The following is a 6,631-nucleotide window of genomic DNA, read 5'->3' on the forward strand; positions in this document are numbered from 1 at the left end:
ATACACTGAATAGGCATCAGTTTAATATGTTTGGTTAAAACTAATAAAATTATTTTATTAAATTCTTGAATTCATTGCATTAGCATGCATTAACTGAATATATAAAGCTACCTGGTAATGAACACCTGACACAGTACCATCAAGGGCAGTAATTCTGATGGAAGTAGAAAAGACACAATCTCCATCTCCAGAATGATCTCTTTTCTTATGAAAAAATAAATTATTTGATTGGAGTTTTAATTCTAGTTTTCAAGTAGGAGTTTATACTTTTATGCTAGATTTCATATACAGTAATTACAAACCTCCAAATTTTCCCCATGTGTGATTGGCTTGCACTTGCCCTGTGATGGACTGGCCCCCCAACCAGGGTGTACCTTCCCATGACACCGTATAGTATAAAGCAGTTTGGTAAATTACATGGCATGACAATTATGAACCACTAGTGTTCAGATGCAGCCATTCAGAATGCGCAGGGTGTCAGGCAGTATACCACAACAAGTGCCGTAATATGCCGAACACCATCACATAAATCCTTTTGCATTTTTTAAAATAATCTTATGCAGGACTGCACTGTCCTGTAAAACTGGTGACATCCTTAAGCAGTGTACCACTGCTTTGTGTAAATGTTATTTTAATAATAAAAATTAAATGTGTATGAACCCATTAATGCTTTCCTGCACTAATCACACTGTACAGTAACACAGAATGTTTTATTTTTTAATTATAAACAGTATACAGAATTATTAGTAATTTATCTTAGATTTTGATTGTTAACATTATATTTATTCTGTACATAGTGGATTAAAATTATGTGATATTTAAAAGCAACCAAGCAAGTAAAAAACAAAAAAGAGGGTGGTAGTGACTTAAATGAGTTTCTGTCAGGAATCCTCAATGAAAAGGTATACAGATCCTTTGCAGACGCTGGAGTAGTTTGATGACAAGGCAGGCAAACAATCCAAGGCGAGTTCGTGGTCCAAAGGAAAAAGGTGATTCAGAATCCAGGAAGAACGATTGAAGCAAACAATCCGAAGCAAGAGGCGAGACCGTGGTCAAAAGGAGTAAGGTATGTCGAAATCAGGGAAGTACACTGGTGGAAAACAATCTGAGACAAGAGGCGGGGTCCAAAGTCGAAAGGCTAAAGGGAAGTCCAGAATCCAGAATTATATGAGGTACAGAAAACACCAGGTAGAGCACTCAACAAGTAGACTCAATACCAAGCAGTGGGAAGTGGGTTAGAATGGTTTAAATAGTGCTGCTCGCCGCACGGTAGAGCGTGTGCTGATGGATTAACACATGCGGCGGCGCTTGTTATTATTAACCTGTTGCTGGTACTGGTTAGTTCTTTTGTAAATGATCTCCGCTGGCTGGTGGTCGTGACAGTTTCAAAGAATGACTTTTTGGCCAGCATCTATAACACCCTGCAGTTCTCAACTGGCTACCCACTGAAGCTAAGAAGGGTTGATCCTGGTCAGTATCTGGATAAGAGACCTCCTGGGAAGCTATGATTGCTGCTGGAAGTGATTTTAGTGGGACCAGCGGGGGGTGCTTACCCTGTAGTCTGTGTGGGTCCTAATGCCCCAATATTGTGGTGGGGACACTATACTGTAGTGGGTGCCATCTTTCGGATGAGACGTTAAACCGAGGTCCTGACTCTCAGTGGTCATTAAAGATCCCCGAGCATTTCTTGATAAAAGTAGGCAGTTACCCCGATGTCTGGGCCCAATTTCCCGCCTTGGCTTTTACCATGGTCTCCAAATTGTCCCAATGCATGATTGGCTTGCACTTGCCCTGTGATGGATTTGGCGCTCCATCCGGGGTTTACCCTGCCTTGTGCTCATTGCTTGCTGGGTAGGCTCCGGCTTCCCGCTACACCGTATGGTACACTATAAAGTGGGCAGGCAAATGCAATGACATGACTTACGGTTGTATACTATAATCAGCTTTGGAGATGATACAAGTCTGCACTATATAAAGCTTTTTAATATAAACCACACTTTTGCCACAACAATGCCACAATTATTGCGACAGTGTTTTTGATTTATAGTATGTTGTTTTTATTGTGTTTCTCAGTACATCTGTGCACATTTTCACTCAGTTTTATTTATTTCAAAACCCTTCTGATTGGTTTCACTTACTCCTCAAGCAATTATAACATCAGCAATTTTAATTGTTTCTTGTTTATTGTATTTATATATTATGTAGTGTATAATTCTTTTTTAGAGTGTAAACAGTGGAAAAGGCTGCACAATTTTTAATTTAGCTCATTTGAGCACAGGGCCACATTAGTGGTTCTGTGGTAGAATTCTCTCCTACCATGCAAAGGGGACAGGGTTTTATTCCCAGCCAATGTGTAAGTTGTAGTTTTAAGAAATCACCACTTGGGGATAATAAAGACTCTTGCTCTAATAAAAAATAAAATCAATAATGTATAGTATATGTATACTATATTGACATTTTTATTAATTTTATATATCACAGTCTATCTATTAATTTTATGTATCGACCCAAAAACTGATTATTTTCATCGCCCATTGGCTAATATTGAAGCACCTGTCAGCAGCTGTTGTGAACTGGGACAAAAAAGTCAGTTTGATTATTTAAAAAATGTTGTCCTCGTGGCACCAGGACTCTGCTACCATAGATAGTATATAGTCTAACAATGTAACTTAAACATCTATAAGACACATTACTGTATGTCATGAATAAATAAAAAATGCATATTTTATCATAAAACTGTGAGCATTAATGAGTGAATATGATCAATTTAATAAACCTCTCCCCCACCCCCTGCTCAAAAGCTTGGTAGAAGTCATATTAAATCTAACCAGAGACTGATCATTTTAAATGGTCCATTCTCTTTAGAAATGTCTTTAGAAATATTTATCTGTATGTGGATTTTGATATCTGTAGTATCTGCTTTATAAATACATACATTTCTGCATGGGTTTGCATGATAACGAACGTATTGAAAGGTTATATAAATCAACTGCATATTTCTTTATTGTGAAAATGGTCTAAGTCTGAACCTGTGTAGGTGTAGGTCCCATCCAGCCTTGGTGGTATATACAGTAAGTAGGCATATACTGTAATTTATGTTTGTTGAAGAATTGTCCTGTAGTTAAAACAAGCATGTTAATTATTTTTTTTCCCAAAATAACCACAGCAAGTGACTGAGTTAAATTGATCCACAAATACGTTTATGAAAAAGGTGGAATGCAGTTGTGTACCTATTTTTTTTTTCAACTACTAAGAGTTGCATAAATATATTATATTCATATTAATAACTTAAGATTGTTAATGATGTTCAGATATATTATTATACTTTGGTCATTATTATTTTCAGATATCAAAATGTCCCTTTAGTTACATGATTCTATGTTAAGATTCCGTATTAAGTGGATTTGAAGAAGTACAACATATTAAATGAAGTTAATATTTCACTAACATCTAATTTCACCACAAGTGCCACCTATCAATATTCTTTGGGCAGTGAAAGTTAAATTCAGCAAAGTCAAATTATATCACGGTACATAGCGGTGAACTTCCCACTGACAAGGGTATTGACATGCAATCTGAAAGGCTGCAACTGTATGGATCTGGAGCACCTTCATCTCCTGGCAATCTACGCAGCCTGTTAATCCACCAGTTACCATAGTAAGGAGTTCGAGATGAAGCTGTATACCACTGGAACGTAAGTTAATCACTTACCATGTCCACCAGCGGGTACTTAAGCTTTCCGAGGATGGTATTCCTCACTCTGTCATAGAATTCCTCCAGTGCACTACATTCCCTAGCATTTCACTCTTAACTTGTTGCCTGTCTGCTTTGTCTCTCTGTGTTTGACCCTACTTGTCTGACTACATTTTTTTAACTGCCTTTGTGTATTGAACTTGGCTTGTTTCTCGTATGACTCTTCTGTGTCCCCTCTGTGAAGTGGCCTTGTTTATCACTGACTTTGACCCTTCCTTATCTGACTGTGCACTTGGATAGTTTTAATTTCAGTTTCATCTAACTGATCACCACCAGCCATAGTGCTCAGCCCACACTTGGCTATCTCCCAACTATTACACTTCATCTGGTGAGTTCACCAGTATTACAATTATGAGTCAAGCATGGATGCCGTGGGCTCAGAAGACATCTGTCAAACACTGGCAAGTCATGGCTCAGCTTTGCGTTTGCAGCAGGCTAGTGCTGAGAGATGCAATTCAAAATCTACAGTTACAGTGTGCATTGCTGTTACTAACAACATGCATAATAGTTATTATGTTTGCTTTACTGGGCAGCCCTAGCTTGTTCCAGCTCTTCTTTCTGGGAAGACTTTGTTCTGGGTAACAGCACTTTGGGAGAGATTGAATCATGTATATAGTACTTTTCTATGGTTCAGAGACATATTCTGCCAAGTTTTTGATGTTTCTAATCACTCAGTTGGATCTACACATGTACTCTTGCATCAGAAACAGGGGAATTGTTTAGTGGCTAGCCATGCCAACCACTTTCGGCAATTGAAAAGAGATGGGGAGTGGAGGCTCTTGTGGCATTATTCCAAGATGGACTGTCTGAAGAACTCAAGAAGAAGCTGGCGTGCAGGGATCTTCGTCAAGTCCTGGAAGCTCTAGTCAGTCTTATCAGTCGCTTGCATGAGAGGGAGCTTGAGATACCCCACAGCACTCCATTCAAACCTGCAGTCCTGAGTCTAACAGCTCCTCTCCACAGACCACGAAAAAACGTTTACCATCAACACTGTGTTTCCTAACAAAGAACAGAGGAAGAGCCAATGCACATTGGAAATGCCAGGCTCACCCAGCAGAATGTTTGCAGTGTCAGACTAAGGATCTTAACTAAGATCTGCATATACATGGGGCAATGGACATATTTGTCACAATTGAGCTGAGCTTCAGAGAAATGCCTCAGCGTAGTAAGGTACAGGGAGTACTTATTGAGCAGGGTAACAACATCTCCCATCTCAACTCAACATTTAATTCAGACTGGATTGTTGTCTTGGAACCATCAGCACATCAAGGTGGATATTTCTGTGGATTCCAGGGACATGGGGAGCTTTATAGATTTCACTTTAGCTAAGTGGCTTGAAATATCTCTCGAAACATCCTGTTCCCTCCCTGTTCAGGCCCTAGTTAGATGGCCCATTGAAAGTGGAGTTATCAAGCAACACACCTGGTTTTGCATGACTGAAGCAGCACAATTCACAGTTCAATTGGGATCTCAAGGAATTCAGTACCTGGAGTTCTGCATGCCATGGTCGCTGCTTCAACATGATTCAAACCATAGCCCCCTCCCCAGTCCAATGTCCTTCAGAGTATAACAGGTCTTCAGAGTAATATCGATATTTTCAGCAAGGAAGCTCAATCTCTGTCTCCCCTCTGGCCCTGTGATTGCCCCATCGACCACTTGCAAAGAACTGTCCAGAGGTTGCCTGTTTTCTCTCTCTCCAGTATAATTGCAGGCTATGAAGGAATACATCGAGGGCAATCTCCAGATTGATATGTTCATCCTCATCTCTAGCTGGAGTCAGATTCTTTTCTGTAGAGAGACTGAATAAGATTACCACTAAAAAACAATTTCCACTTCCATTGATTACCTCCATGCTAGAAAAGGTGAACCAGGCTACAGTTTTCACTACACTCAGACAGAGAGGGCCACAACCTGGTGGATATGTGGAAAGGAGATGAGTGGAAGACAGACTTTGAGGTGCAGGTGGGGGCTTCAGATATGGGAGTTGGAGTTGGAGCCGCTATTTTACAGTGGTTTGGTTCAGTGAAGATTCTTAACCCTTGTGGTTATTTTTACAGGAAGCTCTCAGTAGCCAAACAGAACTATGATGTGTACAATCGGAAGCTACTGGCAGTGAAATTGTTTCTGGAGAAGTGGAGACAACTGTTGAAAGGAGCTCTGCTCTGCTACTCTACTACTTCTACTGACTCCTGTCCATGGTCTTCTATTTTGGTAGATTTCATCACTGGTCTTCTACACTCCCTGGGCTACTGTGTGACTTTAGTCTTGCTCGACCAGTTTTCAAGAGATACCTATTTCATACCTCTCCAAACACTGCTAACTGCCCCTGAGATGGCATACAGTAAATGTTTTTGAATATTGATTATTGAATATAGAATATTGATTTGTGAAAGAGGTGTTCCACCTGCTGACAGGACTGCTCAAGATCTGCAGAGTTTGTGGAAAACAATGCATTGCAAACTGATGAAATCCTCCCACTGTCAAAATAAATTTGCTGATAATTGCAGATGCAATCCTCTTTGGTTCTTGGCAAAACAGAGAGACTAGGCAACTTGGCACCTCCTAGACTACTAAGCAACTCCACATGTAGGTCCCTTCAAGGAAATTGGCTCCCTAGTTCATTGGTTAGTGAATCACATCAATCGGATCACTCACTGGCTGGCACTTCCTGTCAACTCAGACATTTTTATTAGCCTTCCACATGTCCTTGTTGAGACCTATTAGATCCAGTCCCCTCTTGCCTGCCCCTGCTGCACTGACAATCCTACCAGTCAACAGGAGCCTCTATAACAGGAGACAGGAAAGGGAGTATGAATCCTGTGCAGGACTGGAGAGAGAGAGAGAATTCCTATCCAAATCGCCAATCAAAAACTTAATC

The 6,631-nt window shown here is 40.2% G+C and overlaps 1 long non-coding RNA gene across 1 annotated transcript; it reads right to left on the minus strand.

Annotated features, from left to right (window-relative positions):
- Nucleotides 1-696: 696 nt before the first annotated feature.
- On the minus strand, nt 697-3,931 carry LOC148651327 (uncharacterized). Its single transcript, XR_015925723.1, has 2 exons — nt 3,712-3,931; nt 697-1,138 (listed from the first exon to the last, which is right to left on the minus strand). It is a non-coding gene; the product is annotated as an uncharacterized LOC148651327 (long non-coding RNA).
- Nucleotides 3,932-6,631: the final 2,700 nt, after the last annotated feature.

The sequence above is a fragment of the Lepisosteus platostomus genome, chromosome 12 (assembly GCF_059453375.1).
Source record: "Lepisosteus platostomus isolate fLepPlt1 chromosome 12, fLepPlt1.hap1, whole genome shotgun sequence".
Lineage (NCBI taxonomy): Eukaryota > Metazoa > Chordata > Actinopteri > Semionotiformes > Lepisosteidae > Lepisosteus > Lepisosteus platostomus.